Consider the following 20,183-nt stretch of genomic DNA (forward strand, 5'->3'; position numbering starts at 1 on the left):
TAATTTATACACACATAAGATAGAGCATTTATTGCCAATACCAAGCAAAATCAATTTGCTATCTACATAAATAACTTTCTCTTCACAATAACTACAAAATTAGGACTTAAATATATTGTACAGAGGGGCCAGTGGTGGGACATAGCAAGTTAAGCCTCCACTTGCAATACCAGCATCCCATAACAGAGGTGGCTGGAGTCCTGAATACTCCATTTCCCATCTAGCTTCCTACTAATGTGCCTGGGAAAAGTGAGAAAGATGCCCCAAATACTTGGATATCTGACACCCACATGGAGTTCCTGGCTCCTGGCTTCAGCCTGCCTGGCCTAAGCCATTCAGTCCATTTGAGGAGTGAACCAGTGGATAGAAGATCTCACTCTTTCTGTTTCTCCCTCTCTATTGTTCATTCTAATAAATCAGTACACATACACATATTGTACAGATATTTAAATATATACACACATATATGTATATATACACACATATCGTAGATATTTAAATATATACACGTGTATATATGTATATATATACACACATAAATATACACACACACACACATATATATACACACACACATATTGTACAGATATTTAAATCAGCCACCAGAGAAAGATTCAACTGTCTTAGCCGAAAGTTCTGCACCACAATGCCTGCCCTAGAACAAAAAATCTTGCCAGGAGCCAGCACTGGCATAGCCAGTAAAGCCAGTTCGAGTCCCAGCTGCTCCACTTCCAATCCAGCACTCTGCTATGGTCTGGGAAAGCAGAAGTATGGCCCAAGTGCTTGGGCCCTGCACTCACATGGGAGACTCCCAGCTCCAGCCGTTACAGCCATTTGGAGAGCAACCAGAGATAGAAAACCTCTCTCTCTCTCTCTTTCTCTGTCTGCATCTCTAACTCTGCCTTTCAAATAATAAATAAATCTTTAAAAAAAATCTTGGGGCCAGCACTTTGGCACAGGTTAATCCTCTGCCTGCCGCACTGGCATCCCATATGGGTGCTGGTTCAAGTCCTAGCTGCTTCTCTTCCGATCCAGCTCTCCGCTACGGCCTGGGAAAGTAGTAGAAGATGGCCCAAGTCCTTGGGGCCCCCACACCCACATGGAAGACCCTAGTTTTCGATCAGCCCAGCTCCAGCTGTTGTGGCCTTTTGGAGAGTGAACCAGAGATGGAAGACCTCTGTCTCTTCCTCTCACTATCTGTAACTCTACCTCTCAAATAAATACATAAAACCTTTTTAAAAAAATCTTGCCAAATAATTGTGATAATCTACTGCAATCCTGCCTCTTGCTTTCACTGCCTTGTGGGGAAATACACACACACACACACACACACACACACACACACATATACACACTTGTATATTTATGGACTCACTAAACATCGTATGAGATTAATTATCCCAAACAATAATAGGTGCCAATTACTAAGCTTTTGAGTTAAACACTTTACATAAGGGGCCAGCGCTGTGGCTCAGAGGGTTAATGCCCTGGCCTGAAGCATCCCATTTGGGCGCCGGTTCTAGTCCCTGCTGCTCCTCTTCTGATCCAGCTCTCTGCTATGGCCTGGGAAAGCAGCAGAGGATGGCCCAGGTCCTTGGGCCCCTGCACCCACGTGGCAGACCAGGAAAAAGCTCCTGGCTCCTGGCTTCGGATCGGCGCAGCTCCAGCTGTTGCGGCCAATTGGGGAGTGAACCAGCAAATGGAAGACCTCTCTCTCTCTCTCTCTCTCCCTCTCTCTCTCTCTCTCTCTCTCTCTCTCTCTCCCCCTCTCCCTCTCCCTCTCCCTCTCCCTCTCCCTCTCCCTCTCCCTCTCCTCTCTGTGTAACTCTGACTTTCAAATAAATAAATCTTAAAAAAAAAAAAAGACTTTATATATATTACAATAATCCTCAAACAACCTTAAGGAAAGACAATCTTTCCTTTTTACAAAGAATGAAACTGAAACGCAGAAGGTTCAGAATACTTCACCTGGTGTCCACAGTTAATAAGTGACGGGTAAGACAAGAGCCCAGTGCTACCCCAGGCCTAGGCTTTGCCCAATCTACATGTACCTTTCCAGCCCTCTGTGTTGGTTCTGATGCCCACTATGTCACACTTTAGTATGAATTTACAGCCACTTCTCATCCTGGAAGGATGGCTCTCAAACATACAGGGTTTCTTCTAATTTACCGCTGGATTTTTGGAAGTATGAAATTTACTAAAAAATTTTTTTCATTGTGCTTCTGCACTGCTGATAAATTACTGTGATCATTTCATCCAGCATACTCACCTGTAACATTAGCCAAAGACATGCCTTCAGATCCCAGTGTCCAAACTACATTTGTATTTTGAGATATTGACGACAAGTGAAGGTCAAACATGATAAAATATTATACAAAGATAATGCGAACAGTGGAAGACATGAATTACCTTTAGCTCATGACAGCACTAGCATGCAAAACTTGAAAAGCACATACCAGTTGCCCTTACATATTAATACATCAGTACACATGAACTGCACAGACCCCATGTTAATATGCCTTATCAACCAAAAGAAATATAATACATAATGAAATTTTTCATTGAAGAGTTTAAGTCTTTGGTATTATCCACTTTGGGATACACTTTTAAAGTTGTGATTGGTAATGGATTGAGGGTAAAATCAAATTCAGGGGTTGATGTTGTGGGGCAGAGGGTTAAGCTGCTGCTTGCAGCATCCCATAATGGAGCGCTGGTTTGAGTCCTGGTTGCTCCATTTCCCATACAGCTTCCTGCTAATGTACCTGGGAAGGCAGTGGAGGCAAATGACCCAACGGCCAGAGCTGAGCTGATCCAAAGCCAGGAGCCAGGAGCTTCTTCCAGGTTTCCCACACAAGTGCAGGGACCCAAGAAGTTAGACCATCTTCTACTGCTTTCTCGGGCCATAGCAGAGAGCTGGATCAGAAGAGGAGCAGCCAGGACTCCAACCAGCACCCATATGGGATGCCGGCACTGCAGGCTGGGGCATTAACCCACTGTGCCACAGCGCCAGCCTCACTAATTTTAAATCACATGTTTTTTGAGTAGCATCACAAAAATTTCATGACTTGCTCCTCCCTGGCCAGGAGGTGACTCACCCCCTTGGTTCAGTGTATGCAACACCTGCTCATTAGTCACTTATCAGCCACCTTGGTTATCAGCTCAAACATCCAGTGCTTGTGATCAAGTAATCCTCATTTTACTTGACAACGTTCCTACAGCTCAAGAGTCGTGATGCCTAAAATTTGGACATGCCAAAAGAAGCCATAAAGTGCCTCTTGTAGGTGGAAAGGTGAGTTGATTTCATAAGGAAAGAAAAAAGTCATGGGTGAATACAATACATTAAGATATTCTGAGGCTGGTGCCATGGCTCAATAGGCTAATCCTCCACCCAGCGCCGCCGGCACACCGGGTTCTAGTCCCGGTCGGGGCACCGGATTCTGTCCCGGTTGCCCCTCTTCCAGGCCAGCTCTCTGCTGTGGGCAGGGAGTGCAGTGGAGGATGGCCCAAGTACTTGGGCCCTGTACCCCATGGGAGACCAGGAGAAGCACCTGGCTCCTGCCTTCGGATCAGCGCGGTGCGCCGGCCGCAGTGCGCCAGCCGTGGCAGCCATTGGAGGGTGAACCAACGGCAAAAGGAAGACCTTTCTCTCTGTCTCTCTCTCTCACTACCCACTCTGCCTGTGGGGGGGAAAAAAGATATTCTGAGAGCAACCATAGTCACATAATCATTCTATTTTAGTTATTGGTGTGAATCTTTTTATTTATTTGTTTGAGAGGCAGAGTTACAGAGAGAAGGAGAGACAGAGAGCAAAGTCTCCCATTCACTGGTTCACTCCTCAAATGACTACAACAGCTAGAGCTGGGCTGATCTGAAGCCAGGATCCAGGAGCCTCTTCAGGGCCTCCCAGGCAGGTGCAGGGGCCCAAGCACTTGAACCATCTTCTACTGCTTTCCCAGGCCATCAACAAGCAGCTGGATTGGAAGCAGAGCATCTGCAACAAGAACAGATGCCTATATGGGATGCCGGTGTGGCGCCAGAGGCCGAGGCTTAAGCTACTATACCACAGCACCGGCCTTCTATCCATGGTTTCAAACACCCACAGCAAGTCTTAGAACATATCCCCCTAAGAATAAGGGGATATGACTGTATTAACAGAAAAGTTAGCAAAGGGATCCAACAATAATTACCTCTTGCTTTTAAGGATAGATCAATAAAGCTAGTAGGAGAGTATTCCTCTTACAAAATAATTTTATTTTCCTGGTATTAAATTGAAGTTTGTTTATACTGAATTTAGGGAAGACAAAAAATAGAAGGGGAGAGTAAAAAAACTGAAAGTTACGGCAAGAAAATCACAATAGTTTCTAGAGATAAGGGAATTTGTCCAAATTTCATCATCACCCACTAACTGCTCTGTTTGCTAAGAGCCATATCCTAACCAATCCAAAAAATAATAATAATCATCAATTATAGATTACTTTTACATTTATGACTCTCCAAAGTTTAATCCCTACTCATTTTGTTTCAACAGCCTCTAATTAAGCTTTAATACAATAATATCACATTTTGTCAACAAGCATCCCAATTACAAACATAATTCTTTATAACAATAAGAGTAGCAATAACAGGGGCCGGTGTTGTGGCGTAGTGGGTAGCGGAAAATGGCCCAAGTGCTTGGGCACCTGCACCCATGTGGGAGACCCAGATGAAGCTCCTGGCTCCTGGCTGCAGCCTGGCCCAGCCTTGGTCATTGTGGTCATTTGAGAAGTCAACCAGTGGATGGAAGATCTCTCTCTCTCTCTAGTTCTGCCATTCCAATAAATAAAATAAAACTTAAAAAAAAAAAAAAAAACGGTAGCCACCATATCAACTGCTTACATTCAATGACACTTAACAGCAAGTGCCCATCACTCAGCCAAGGTGCTTGGCGAGAACTAAATGCAATGATCCAACAGCTCTGAGATCCAGTACTCCCACTATAGATGGTCCCCAACTTCGGATGCTTCAACTGACAATTTTTTTACTTTATTATGAGCATTCAGTGGACACTATGCCTGAAATTTTCAAATTGGATCTTTCCCCAGGCTAGTGCTGTGGGACCAGACCCTCTGTGCAACTCCCAGTCAGCTCGCGGTCACCAGGAAAACCAGTGCTCACCAGTATGCTGTGTTGCTGCAGAACTACAACATGTGGTGCATTCAACCCATGTTCAACTTACAAAGCCTCTGGGGGAGGAAGGTCACAGCTTCACTGTGAATAGAGGAGCATCTGGGGCCGGCATTGTAGCAGCACAGGTTAAGCTTCCGCCTGCAACACTGGCATCATATATGGGTGCTGATTTGTGTCCAGGGCACTCCATTTTCCATTCAGCTCTCTGCTAATGCTCCTGGGAAAACAGTGGAAGATGGGCCACATACATGGGCCCCTGTACCCTTGTGGGAGACCTGGAAGAAGCTCCTGGCTTGGGCCTGGCCCAGCCCTGGCTGTTACGGCCATCTGGGGAGTGAACCAGCGAATGAAGATCTCTCTCTCCTCTCTCTCTCCTTCTGGCTCTGTAACTCTACCATTGAAATAAATCAATCAATCTTTAAAAAATAAATAACCAAAAAAATTTACTGGAAACCTACAATTCAGTTTCTAGGAAACAATAACCCTAATGAATGAGAGTAAAGTCATAAAAAGGTGTTTAAAAAATTGAGGAGCAGCCAGAAATAGATTAAGAAACTACAGCACAGGGAGCCCCCATCACAAGCATATGGAGGAGTCCGGCGGAGTCCAGGCACTCCGCCTCCACAGCCTGCCCTGGTCTAAATCACGATAATCCACTGGCTGAAAATTCCTATCTTAAAGCTCCCACTCATAGAAAAACAATTCATTTTTAATCCAATCATTTCATTTCATTCTGCTGGAAATTCCACATGCTAAGTTTTCTTAAAATAAGACTGGGGATGTCTTCCAGTTCTATATCCATTTCCACTGTGCAGTCCATTAAGATTTAAAAAGAAAAAAAAAAGACAAGGAAGGATCATGTGTTGGATTCAACACTCCATGTAGACTAATGATTTAAGGCACTGCCAAGAACATTTAGCACATTCCAGTCACACATTGTATCAATCTGCTGGTAATGAGAATGAGATAAGGCACAATTACTCCAGCAAAGAGGTCAACAGCAATACTCAACGGCCCAGATATGCTATTACAATTGTCCAAATCATTTTCTTAAAGTTAGAAAGCAGGGGGGTTGAAAATGCCTTAAATTACAGTCAAAGATGTCCCAGTAATTCAATTTTATTAGAGAATGAAGAAGAAATTGTCTTGTGGGTTAAAAATTCCTCTACACCAAAAGATCTACAACCTCAAAAAATTTGTTAAGAAAAATGTTAAGATATGAAACAGGGTCTCTAAAATATCAAGTTTAATCATTAAAAAGCCAAGTTAATCTGCAAACCTGAAAGTATTACTTACTATTTTTAAATCATTTAATTATACTCTAAAAAAATGAAAGCACATTGTTCGTTATACATAAAGCTACGTTGCACAGCTGGCTTATACTTGGTGATTAGAGCTTTGAACAAGGACTCATTCTTGTTCACTTTTTCTCCTTTCTAATTTAAAAAAAAAAAAAGTACAGACAAGCCTCATCAATCATTAAAGAGGGTCTGGTTCTGATATTATATGAGCTCTGTCAACCTTAATCAAGTTGCTTGCCAGATTGTAGATAAGTAATGACTTGCTTAGGTTCAGCAAGGCCAGAGTTTTCCTTCTGAAGTATATACATCTCCAGTGTGAAAATAAACAGCCTCACACCTCTTGCTGGGAGCTGCACTCTGCTCTACTCCAACTCAGCTCATGCCAACAACTTTCGGCTTTAAGGATACCCATTTTCTTTCCTTCTTTCTCAATCTCATCATCAAAACGATTTTTAAACTATTCTATCAGTTAACGATCATTTTAGCTTATACCAAAGTAATGTAAATTAACTCTGTTAAATGCTTTAGCATTAACATTTGTTTTAGCCAACATTAAACATTCACATAAAACCAAACAGAAACAGCTAAAAGACAGACCAAAGCAATACTTGAATTAGATTTGCAAGGCTTGAATTCATATTCTGACATATCCAAGAAGTGAAAAACCAAATTTTATGCCAACATTATGGGTCAAGTTCAGGGAGCAGGGGTCCCATACAATCACTACTACAATAAAAAACAACCCATCAGTGTAGATTTCATTTTCATCACAACCAAAAGCACAGATGTAAAATGAGCTTTGTGTCTAAAATGTTCTCTCTGCTAATTTCCTCACTTCACATATAATTAGTATGGGCTTTCACACTTCATACTCAGCTGTTAAAGAATTTCTAAGCATCCAAGTATTCTGCCTGCTTTAAAGAAAGGAGTTAGAACCCCAGGGGCCTGGTGGCCAGGAAAAGAATGACAAAGTTTTAAAATACAGGATACCATGGGGTCAACTTCATCTTAAGCAAAATTTGTTTCAATATTTTCCATGAGGTCAATACAATGCAGAACGCAGATTTTGTGATTTAGATACATCAAAGATTAAAACAAAAATCCGAGAGTTTAACTATTTCACCCCTCCCTAAGCACATCCAACCATGTAATTATAACCTAAAATATGCCTGATCAGAAAAACTAGTTTCAAGTATCGCCCTTCTCCAACATTCAACCAATTTTAAAGGGCACCTAACTTTGAGCCAGATTAAAACTTTGACACAGGCCGGCGCCGCAGCTCTATAGGCTAATCCTCTGCCTTGTGGCGCCGGCACACCGGGTTCTAGTCCCAGTTGGGGCGCTGGATTCTGTCCCGGTTGCCCCGCTTCCAGGCCAGCTCTCTGCTGTGGCCTGGGAGTGCAGTGGAGGATGGCCCAAGTGCTTGGGCCCTGCACCCGCATGGAGACCAGGAGAAGCACCTGGCTCCTGGCTTCGGATCATTGTGGTGCGCCAGCCGCAGGGCGCCAGCCACGACAGCCGTTGGAGGGTGAACCAACGGCAAAAGGAAGACCTTCCTCTCTGTGTCTCTCTCTCACTGTCCACTCTGCCTGTCAAAAAAAATAATAATTAAAAAAAAAAACTTTGACAGAACACTCCAGCGCTCATTTATCATCCTCATGACTTCTAGTCTCATGAGCATGTTCCCATCTACAATACTGCTTGTAAGTGGGGAAAAAAAAAATAGAACCTGTAAAATATTCAGGAAAGTACAAAGGAATCTGCCAAAGTTACTTAAGAAATGACCATCGTCAGAAGCAAAAGGAAGGAGAAAAGGATTCTGCACATGGAATAAAAAGATGCACAAGGGCACAAGGGGAGAGCTATCAGTGTTGAGAAGGCTACTCCTCTGCAGGGGCCCTGAGCTGGCTGTGCTCCGGCTCCTCCCATGCCTGTCAGTACATGCAACGCCCAGACTAGGTTAGGACTTTGCTCTCCAATCCCCTGGAGGCACCATTCTTAAGAGTCTGCAGGGCACCCTAACAGACAAGAGCCTTGCTCTGCAAAAGCAATCCTTGCTCCTTTGTCGCCATATTATTTATTGTTAAACTGCCCAAGTACACACGCAGCATACATTCACTCTAGGTGAATTAGACACAAAAGACACTAGCATTTCTCAGTGGATTATAAAGAACCTTCACAAACAAATGGAGACTTTGTTTGCCCACTAAATGTCAAAGAATTGTTTTTCCAGAAAATTCACATTTCAACATGGAAAAAAAACCCTTAAATCCACAAATGAAAAGCTCCAAACTCAGTTTCTCATTCTCAGTGGTTGAAGAAGGGGGTGCTTGTTGATTTGATTCCATGAATAGGCAAAATATATAACCACAGTGGAGAATCCTGTACATATGAAATACAACTGGAAAAAAAAAAAAAAAACACAAATCTGGCAGTGTGTTCCAGTTTCTGTGCTACAGGGTAAATCATGTCCTTATCTTTTCCCTAATCTGGGAAAAGAAATTAAAAAAAAAAAAAAAAAAAAAAACACCTGTTCCAAGGAAGGCTGGATGCATCAGCCTGGACTTGCTAAGATTCACATTTAGAAACCCCCTATGGGAGTTAGCTCCAAGTCTCCTCGTAATATTAGTAATAAGCACTCAATCAAATCCCTGAGCTAAAATTTATCTAATGCCGCAAAACACTGATATCAACTCTCTGCACAAGCTCTATTGCATGATTAAAAACCCCAGTGCGGCTGCTGTCATAGTAACAAATATGAAATTATTGTAAAACCTAACCGCCATGACAACACAAGTGTTTCCTCCAACACAAAAGAAATAACAAATAATGGCAACTACGTTTGCTAGCCTAATAGGAGACCACAGTTAATAATCAGTCTTTAATGACTCAATTTTGGCTTTAGTTAGCCATGGGATTAAAAAATAAAACCTTTTAGCTATAAAATATACGATGAAAGTTACATAAAAGTCCCGTATAGGTCTACAGTCAAAACATGACTATTGAAATTTCTCTTAGGAGAGAAATCCAACTAAAATACAAAATAATTTAAAACATGGAGCTTAGAATTAGGAACTTGGGATAGAAGTTTGATCTGTTTGTTTTTGTTGTAAGCTCAAGAAGGACTTGTACGATAAAAATGTGCCTAATTTAGCTTCAGATCGGCCCCACTCCGGCCGTTGCAGCCATTTGGGGAATGAACCAACGGATGGAAGATATCTGTCTCTCCATCTCTCTCTGTAACTCTGGCTTTCAAATAAATAAATCTTTAAAAGATAAACATATATATATATATATACGTATATATTATAAAGTAGAGGTATAAATTTAGAATTAGGTTTAAAATATACTTTCACCCACCAGAACCATCACAGCACAACCTCGCTATAATTTTCTTCAATGTAGAACAAACCTACTATTTCATTTTGGATGAACATTTAAGATTTAATGGAAGAAACACTAAAATGGCCTCATTTTAAAATGAGGAAGATGCACTCTGGGATAAATCACAGGCGCAACACAGAAGTGGGACTTCCAGGTGGCTTCCACGCTGAAATTCAATAGTCTACTAAGAACCGTAAAACCATCTCCTCAGGATCCAGCAGCCCCAAGTCTACGGGTAAGTCACCAAACTGAAACCTTGGTGTGTGAGTATTCCTTCAATCATGGCCATATATGAAAGTCCAATTTCACAGGACGAAATGAGGAGAAGGAGAACCTAATTCAAAGTGCTTTGACTGGGAGTTTCATGTTTTTTGTTTTTGTTTTTTTTTTTACTGCTGTTTTATGCAGTAAAGAAGGAAGACTAAAGAGCACCCTTCCTGCAAAGCTGTGCTGTCACACACCTGATCACCTGTGGTCATCTTATAAGCCAATCATCAGATGTCTTCAGTGTACGTCATGCTATGTAAATCAAGCCAAGTAATGAGGATTCCACCCAACCAGCGCAGGAGGAGCAACAGTTTGAGTTACTGGAAGGGAGTGAGTGATAAACAGTTTGTCTGAGAGGAAACCATGCTCCCTGACTGATTCCCATCGCCTGCTATTCACTGTGTTGTTATTTTGTCATATGGAGGCCTTGGGGCCAAAACCATGAAAAGCAGCCAAAATCGATGGGCAAGAAACATTTCTTCTCCCCAGCTTATGGTACTATTTTTCTTTTCACTGGAATAAAAGAGGCTGCCAAGTTCTGATGTCACTATAGTAATTTCACGGCCTGATAAAAGTAGTATTTTATCCATTAAACATGCGTTCCCCTTGCCAATTTTACTTCCAACCTGACAATGTGCAGAATTACCAACTGAATAAATATCAAATTATAGTAAAACAGAGAATATTAATTATTTTATTCTGATACCATAAAAAGCCAGTAACTGTCAGAAATTTCCATGAGGCAGAAGCCGGAATTTACATTTTAGTCCCTAAACACCCAGAACTCTTGTAACACTAAGTACTTAAAACACAGACAACGCATGACATCAGCTCCGAATGATATTGCACAGAACAATAATACACATTTTAAATATATAAAATTTTTAAAATATTCAAAATATTTGGCAACCATTCCAGTAATAATGTGAAAACAGATGTCCTAGTATCTTCAACATGTAACTCTTTCTTTCTCTAAAGCTTTCTTTGGTCTTCATTATTTGAAGTATCTCTCCCTGAACTTGACACTCAGAGTCACTGATTTCTGTGTGAAGTCATTCCCGGATCTGGAAAACATAAAGACGTTGAGCATCTTGCTGTTCAGGTGCTCCACCCACCTCTCAATGTCACTTGGGAACTTGCTCGGGAGAATCTTTCCCTCAGACCCACAGAATCCGAATCTGCATGCTAACAGCACCATCCAACCCCACCACCCCTGCCAAGAAATTCAAATACACATTAATGCTGTGCAGGACATCTGAGCACTTGGTGTTTGTTAGGCAGAGGGCGGGGTGGGGTGAGGGGGGATCAGGCTGTCTGTTCTCAGGAGTAAGAGAATGACGTACACGATTATCAAACTGTGTCCGTGCCATGAGAGACACGTTCCCAGGCTGCAGGAGAGAGCGTGGAATATTCAGGAATGCTGAGTGGCTAAGGGCAGCAGAGGCATCAAGAAGGGGAATGACTCTGAGACTGCACGAGAAACCTAAGGTAATGGTTACAGACAATAGGACAGGAGACCTGCTGATGGGTTACAGGGGACGGCAGAGAGGGGATTTATGTGAATATATAAACATACAGCAGGAAAAACTCTGTAGACCTTTCTTCTTCATAAAATAGAGAAAATCTTACTTTGGTGATTCAAGATTTCACAATCCCTTCAGCAATTCTAAATATAAAATATTGACACAAAATACTATACAGAAAAGATGTGTACATCATTGGATTAAGTATCTGTGGAGCCCAAAAAATATCCTGAATATAGTTTTGTTGCTTGGATAATTCACCACATGAGTTATATCTCTCCTTTGAAATTCACGTTTAGAGAGGTTTGGAAGAAGAGATAAGCAGCGCACAGACCAATTTTTATTTGATATCTAATATAGGACTGAATATATCTAACTGGGCCAAGTGACAGTTTCAAGTAAATTCTCAGAGGTGTATCTACGTATACAAAAAGTTGGCAAATACCATACTTGTAAAGTATCATCATATCATATGCTTAGAATACTGGGAAAGTTCCTACGTTCTTTAAGCAGAAGACTACTGGACACTGACTTGTGATAACTAAGGATTACGTTCAAAGTGAAAGAGGCCGGCAGGCAGAGGCAGTCTCAACTTTCCACTGGGGTTGGTTTCGAAACATGTATTTCTCCAATGGCTGTGTGGAACTTGAACACGTGTTCTCCCTCCAAAGTTGGTGGTGGGTGTGTGGCTGAGCCTCACCATAAAACCCTCTGTCAAGGAGCCTTAGCAATACAGAGGTCTTTTGGGGTCACGTAGCCCAACCTCTCACTCAAGGAAGAGATGGTCTCCACACCATCCTTTGCAAACTGCACAGAACATGGATAAATGATAAGAAGCTCCTGCACTCTCAAAATAAGCTTTTCTCATTCTTTTGAAACATAATCCACATCTTTGCATGCCCCCACCAAAGACATAAGATGAATGGGGTATCGCTATTTCAGCTCATCCCCACCTCCCTCCCTGACGCAATCCTGGCCTCTGATGGTCTGACTTAGGAAGAAAGAGAGACAAGGGGGCCCCCTGGAGACCCGGAGAAACCCTCCCTGCACACGGCTGTCTGTGCAGAATGAGCCTGTCATGGTGCTGTGTGCATGGTAAGATTAACTAAAATTGCAAATGCTGAAAAACACAGTGTCTCCTGAGAGCACAATGGCTGGTGGTGAACCAACACTCAGGAAGTCCTCAATCAAACACTTCCAATCACAGACATCCAAGCATCCACCTCGCCCTAGCTCCCCTCAAATCAAAAGCTTCTGGCTCACCTGTACCATCTTGCATTCATGCCTCTCTGCTTGTGACATACATTTTATTTAGCATATTAGGAATTCCAAAATACAAACAGAAACTCAATATATAAGGCACCAGCTGACAGCAACTGTGAATAAGATGAGTAACCAACACGTCTTCCCGATCGAAGGGTTCAATCCTACTTTCCAGTATCTTCCTAGACTATAACACACTAGCTCCATTTTCTTCTGTTTTTGGTAGGCAACTTATTTTTTCTGAGAAAAATACTGTGTTTTTCATTTTAAACTCAAAAAAAAAAAAAAACGAATGGTGGGCTGGTGGTCACATCTACACAATTTTAAGTATTGACAATGGTATTTAATCTTAAACATGAAGAATATAACCTACTCTAGGTAAGTTTTTTTTCCCCTATTTTGAGGAACAAACATAGAAAATATGAATGCATTTACCATAGGATTTGGTTTATGGAACTCCAACTGAATTATTTTATCTTCAACTCAGTTTTATCTATGAAAATGAAGCCATGGTCATTTTTCTAAAATAGCCCCTGGGATCTGATTTTCTAAAAAATTTAGGAAGAGTATTGTTATTTTCTTTCCCCAATGATAAACATGCCAATAAAAGGAACTACTATTAATTCTAAAATACACAAGACTCTGAAACAATTGAAAAAACATGAATTCATACCGTATACAATAACACAGATCAATCTCGCAGACAACGAGCAGGACAAGAAACCAGGCGTAAGGGCACATGTGCTGTGGGTCCACTTTTATAAACCCAAGAGTAGGGGCAACTGGACTACTGCGAGCCCAGTCCCCAGTGTTGCTGCAAGGAGAGAGGGCTGCCTAGTAAGGGCAGCTCACGCAGCCTTCCAGGTGAAGGAAATGTGCCCTCTCTTGAGTAAGGATTATCACAGGTGTGTGCAATTGTTAGTTTACTAGCTGTTCACTTCATGCACATTAGCTGTACAATGTATGCATTACATTATACTTCCCTGGGGGGAAAAATGCAAGATTGTTTCCAAGTCTCTTCTCCATTTCCACTGCAAATTTAAGAAAACTGTAACATGCTAAGGCTACAGCAACTACATTTAGCTAAACTAACTTCCAAGAACTCCTCATTTTTTAGTACTTCAAAGAAATAACTCTGGATCAAAGTAATACACTAACAAGTATAGGAGGAGGAATTAATAATTTAAAAAAAAAACAGCTAACGTTTACAGAGGTTTGACTACAAGCCAAGTGCTTTACTTTCACTATCTCATTTAATCCCCACAACAGTAGTAACAGACACTATTTTTATCATCCCCATTTTACAGATAAAGAATCCAAGGTTTAGGTCAAGATCACTGCCTAACCTCAAATGAGTAAGAAGTGAGCTGGTCTATAACAGGAACAGACAAAAAAAAGCAAGTTCTTCTTAATTCTCCGTTTATGTTAGGGTAATATAAAACAAATTAACCACACAGTTCTAGGCATCAAAACGTCAGAATATGTAACCTAACTAAGCTCAATAACATAACCAGTATTTTTTCTCTTGAGATTAAAAGGCCTGTCATTTGCTCTCAAGAATTAAGATTCTCTACTCATATTCCAACTGATTTACTGCAGAACACAATGTTCTTTGGGATAATGTTTTATTATCTCTGGCCACCAAAATACATCACACTGTAAAGTGACTAAACAATGGTGAACCCAGACAGGCACAACGCTAATTTCTGTATTTACTCCAATTCATTCAAGAGCTCTTTCAATTTGTCCATACTAGTAGAAGGCATGCCTTGGATTAAGGTGGAAAAGAATTCAATATGTTATCAAAAAGACTTCCCTATTTTCTAAACACATTGTATTAGGAGAAGGATTGGGTACAGGACTAGGTGGGAATAGGATGAAAAGAACTGGACACTAAATACAACACGATTTTAGTCAGGGATGAAATACATCAAATTAACCATCAAACACGCTGCTGTACTCTGCATTAATTGCAAACTACTGGTATTCACATCCCCGGAAGATGAAAACCAATCATCGACCCCAGCCTCAAATCAGAGCTGGTCTTCCTGAAAAAATACGCAAGAGACAACTGAGATAATATTCCGAAAAATGTTGGTGTCCAAAAACTATTCGGAGCAGGGGAGGAGGGACAGTCATGTTTCTCAAAATCTTTTGCTCCAAAGATTTTACAGTATGTTTTAGTAGATGTGTTTTCATTTACTTGGGGCTGCTAGCAAGTCTGCAGAGCAAAGCCTCAAAAGCATGAGAAATCAGATAGAATTCTTTAAAAAGACAACAGAAAAGGGGGATAGGCCCTAAATGAATTTAAATGCTATCATAATGTAACAAAAACACGATAAAATCATATCAAAACAAAAGCATAAACCAAAACACGCCTATCCAAACAAGCATTTCATCTCCGAAAAACAATTTGCTCCACATAAAAGTCTTGACTTTTGCTCTCACTTCATAAAGTTATTAAAACAATACATCAGCCCTTCCAGGCAAGACCAAACTGTAGCACAATTTTACATATTTATCAGAAGATCATTCAAAGAAAACTCACCAAGTCTGCAACGTGTATATGCTTGTGCTTCGGAGGAGAGCAGCGAAGAGACTCCCTCTGCTTACACTGGAGTTCACTTCAGTGCTGAAAAACACATCCCCCCTCTGCCACTCGTAATAAAGTCTGGACCAGGGATCGGCCCTGGGCTTGGGTTTTCTCTTACAAGATAAGCTGTTAAGTCATGCCTTGATTTTAGATCTGCTAACATATGGAGTCTTCTAATACAGCCCGCTCTCCGCCCCCTGCCCCGAGCCCCCTCCCCCATCACCACTGGGCTCACTCCCTCTCCACACACACACACACACACACACACACACACACACACACTCATACAAAAAAGGCACTGCAGGGCAGAAATTCCTCAGGTGCTCGCTAATGGAATTCCCAGGGTCTTGGAGCCGCTTCGGGGATCAAGAGATCTCATAGCCCCTGCTGGGGTAAGGAGCAGCGAGTCTGTTCCATTTAATCAAATACAGAATGAATTTTCAGCTCTATTCACTAGCTTGTCTCCAGGGCTCTCAAAAGGCACCAGGCAGCTAGAATCACACACATGTGGCTCTTTTAGGCAAGTATAATTAGTTTGATTTTAAAAAGCCACATTAATAATATCACCTCAGGACCATTATCCAGGGGACAGATGACAATGATACTGTATGTTTTAAGCCTGACAATGGGGGAAAGAGTGCAAACAATGAGGGAAAACTTGAAGGAATAAAGAAAAGAAAAACCAACAAACCAGTTTTTCCTTTAATTGTAATCCAATAGTTTTAAAGTGACATTCAGTCTATTCTGCATAGCATCCTTAATTTTAACGGGGAAAAAAAAAAAATCAAGAAAAGCCCTCCTCTCCATACTCTTGTGATTTGTGTCAAACACCCAACAAAAATCCATCACAAGGAATGCTCACATACAACATAAAAATTTAAATAAAAACAATAAAACAATCTCTAATTCAACCCAAGCTAACAAGACTTGAGAAAAGTACCAAAGTGGGGTGGGGGAGTGGCATACTATAAAAGCAAAATCCTTCAAGACAATATATTTAGCAACCAGACCCTAAATTCCACCTCTAATCTAATTAGTTTGCATTATACAGAAAGATCATTTATCTAAAGAAAGGCTACCTGGTTGCCACCTCATCTATGTGTTGTCTTATCTGTACCTTAACATAGTCTCAATGGTAATCACACAGGTTTACACATTAAAACAACAAAACTCTCAATTCACTATCTTTTATTTCCACCCCCTCCCTAATTTCAATATAATTCCTGAAACCAACACCAATTTTTAGTCTAAACGTTCACAAATGAAACATTTCTAAAAGAAAAATTTTACTTTCACTTGTACTTTGGCAAAACCATAAATGAAGTCCTCCCAAGAGTCATAAAAGTACACAGAACAACGTGAGAAGAGACTTCGCATGACAACTGGTCATTAAGTTGTACCTGCCCTCTTGAAAGCAAAGACCTGTGACAGAAGTTCCTATCCCTACACACTGCAAGGCTCTGAATACACCTGGGGTGTGGTGGAGGTGAAACCTATCTTTAAGAGACCTTAATTCCTTCCATGCAAAGTCAAAGCACCTGCCAAGAGTAAGCTAGGTTTGGAAGCCAACTGACACAAGTTAGATCGGTTGCTCCAAGTCCTCAGGGTTCTCTGCACTTCTGGGCTGGAGAGTCAGGGCTGTTGAAGTACTTTAAACAGAAGAGGTAGAAGAGAACCCACAGCAATCAATCAAAGCATCCCAAGTGAGCCACTACACAAACAATAGCCCAGTACCTCTGGTAACTGATTTTCCTGGTTGACTAAACTATTCAAACAAAGACAGATTTTCCAAATACTATATCCGAGTTTTTGCATGAAAGTTAAACAATGTACACTAGTGTTTTTTTTTTAATAGAAATATAAATGTTTCTGCTCTACACAGTGCCAAACACACACCCAGGGCACGTCTTTACAAAATGAAACAGGTTTTCTCCATCCTTCTCATGTAACTTGAGGTATGTGGCAGTTTATTTCAACATGTGCATAACAGAAACTACAGCATTTGGTGCCTCTCCGGGTGCCTATGAATGCTTTTTTTAGTTAAGCGCCAATTTTAAATTTCCAGAAATTTTTGGAAGGTTTTCCTTTCATCTTATCCTAATAGTTGAACGACCCTCACTTTCAGCTAAAACTGAGACTCCCAAGAAAAAGGCTATAAAATGTAATCAGATGTCTAGAATGATTACTAAGAACAAACGCGCCTCCCTCTCCAGCCGGGTCCCACCTGCTCGCGGACACTGGTCATCAGCTACGCCAAATGTCAGATGGGATCAGGGAAGCCAGGAACCAGAATTCTCTGCCTTTTCATCCTGACTGGCACTGGCCTGAGAACAAAGTCTCATTTTACCTCTTAGTCCGACCCCCTGTTTGCCAAGGTGTCTGATTTGAGACACAAAGGCTGGCTTTCTGGTCCCGAGGTTCCCTAAACTCCAGATCCCAACGGGAAAGCAGCCTGCCCTCAAAGCACCTGCCACCCTCTGCGGTGGCCAGCAGGAAAGGCAAGCATTCCACCTGATGTGGTGGTGAGCCGGGGAACAATGAAGGGAAGGGCACGGGAGTCTACCCTCCTCGGTGATTTATTACTGAAATTCTTAGATGCACAGAGAATGCAACAAAGGTCTGCAGCTTGCAGACTGCAATAAATAGCGCGCCGTAATGTATTTAGCAAATGATAAAGCCATCCACAGAAAGCTTTACAGAGGAGAAGGAAAAATACACTCCCTGGGGCTGGGAAGTCTCAGAGTCTGTGAGGGCAGAGAAAGATACATTGTGCAGGAAATTTCCCTTGCTTCTCCCCACACATAAATCACTGTCTCCCGCGGGCGCTCTGCGGGATGGAGGTTGGGAGCGCCGAGGAGCCCCGCTCCCTTGGGAAAACGCGCCGGCGCCCCGCGCCACGCCGCGGCTCACCTGCCCCAGCGGATCCCTCTCTGAGGCTGCACCGCGCCCCTGACACCTCACCCCGCCGCCTCCCGCGAGGTGGCTCCCAGTCTCCAGCACGCAGCCAGGGACCCCCACGCGCGGCGGGGCTCGCCGGCCTGCCCGCGCCGCGGAGCCCCCAAGCCCCATCTCCCCCGACCACCCCTCCCTCCGACCCTGCTGCGGGACCCACTCCCCCGCACCTCTCCGCGGGGCAGACTAAGCCCCCAGACCTCCTGCGCGGCAGCCGGCTCCGAAAGCCACCCCCAGGTCATCCCCCAGCGCGCTGGCGGCGGCTACGATCCGACCGGGCCCCTCCATGCACCGGGCAGGGCAGCAGGAGGGCGCGGCGCCTCACACGCCGGGGCGGGGGCGCTGGGGCGGGCGCCGGGTCCCCAATCTCCACACGCCGAGCCGCGCGAGCCGGGCGCCCGGGCTCAGGGGAGGGGAGCTAGGGGCGGAGTCGCCGGGGCGCGCCCCCGAGCCGCGCTCCTCCCCGCCAAGGCGCGCGGGCGCGGGGCCGGCGAGGAGCACGCGAGCAGCGGGAGGAGGGAACCGGGCAGAGGTAGGGGCAGAGGCGGAGGCGGGCCGTGGAGGCCGCCGCTCCCCGCCGGCCCGCGCCCCGCCGGAGGGTGCGCGCGCAGCCTGCCAGATCAGCGGCGGGGGATGGGCCGTACCAATCAGTCTGGTGGGGGTGGGCGTGCCGCGCAGCACCAGTTCCCCTCTACCCACCCGCCTACTCCACCAGCAGTCCGCCCAGGGGAGCAAAGAAGGGGCTGGCCTTTGGTGCCGGTCAGTTGAAGACGAGTTGCTTGAGCAGGGTACGGGGATTCACATAACGCGTGCACTCGCTAATCCCCCCCCTCACCTTTGCTTCCCCGCGACAGGCGGCATTTCTGGCTGGTACACAAATGGTCCGCAGGTTGCCCCGAGGCCCCGCCCAGGCCCCGCCCTATCGCCCTCTGCCCCGCCCCCGGATCCTTGGCGCAGCTAACTTGTGCGTCCCTGCTCTGCGCTCTTACCTGGTGTCTGTCAGACCTGTGGCTCAGGCTCGTCGTTCCTAAACCTTTTCACCCATTCCACGTTTGCTTTCTTAAACGGATTCGTCTAAGTCCTGAACCCACATGCAAGGGAGCAGGCAGCAAACTCTCAGAGACCGGGAGAGGGTCAGTGTGCCCTGATGAAATCAGCGTGGCCTTTGGCCCACAATCTTCCCAAGGAGTCTGTTGGACCTGCCCCGAGGTCACTGGATTTCTCTGAACTTCAGTTGTCCAAGTAGAAAAAGGAAAAAATAATTTCTATTATACGGTTGCCGTGGAGAATGTATATGACGCTTGGTGAAAAACACCTGCCACTCAGAGGGGATTTGAGGATCGTAACTTCTGTATAATAATAATAATTATTATTATTATTACTAGTTCATTATTTTACCACTGTGATAATTACAATTTGTTTAACTGCAATAGAAACTCTAATAATACTTGAAGCTCAAAAACACAGTTCTGAACTTGAGAAATATCCCAGCTGCTCACTCCTGCCTTCTTGCTTCGATTTTAAAGAGCAATGCTTTGGAAGTGTGATATTGTTCCTACAGTTTAACTTTCTCCTTTAGATAGGTCAGGGTCTTTGTGAAAGCCCCTAGAAAGTAAATCGGTGTTTTGTTTTGTTTTGTACTTATTTGGACCATGAACCTATGTGTTATTAAGGTATAATAAATAATTTTTCTTTCAGCAAATAAGACCTCTTAAAAATACAGGAGTTTTAACT

At 43.3% G+C, this 20,183-nt stretch overlaps 1 protein-coding gene across 14 annotated transcripts in view; it reads right to left on the reverse strand.

Moving 5' to 3' along the window:
• The window catches only part of CDON (cell adhesion associated, oncogene regulated), a 108,747-nt gene extending 89,888 nt beyond the window's left edge, over positions 1–18,859 (reverse strand). For 8 of the 14 annotated variants that reach the window (XR_007920241.2, XR_011378521.1, XR_001793506.3 and 5 more), the window contains exon 1: positions 18,620–18,859. The gene's annotated coding sequence lies outside the window, so the exon portion shown is untranslated. Of the gene's footprint in view, positions 1–15,452; positions 15,634–18,619 lie in introns of those variants that run through there. The other 6 variants (XM_070048228.1, XM_070048258.1, XM_017342658.3 and 3 more) reach the window with 3 other exon arrangements.
• Positions 18,860–20,183: the final 1,324 nt, after the last annotated feature.

The sequence above is a fragment of the Oryctolagus cuniculus genome, chromosome 1, assembly GCF_964237555.1.
Source record: "Oryctolagus cuniculus chromosome 1, mOryCun1.1, whole genome shotgun sequence".
Classification (NCBI taxonomy): Eukaryota; Metazoa; Chordata; class Mammalia; order Lagomorpha; family Leporidae; genus Oryctolagus; species Oryctolagus cuniculus.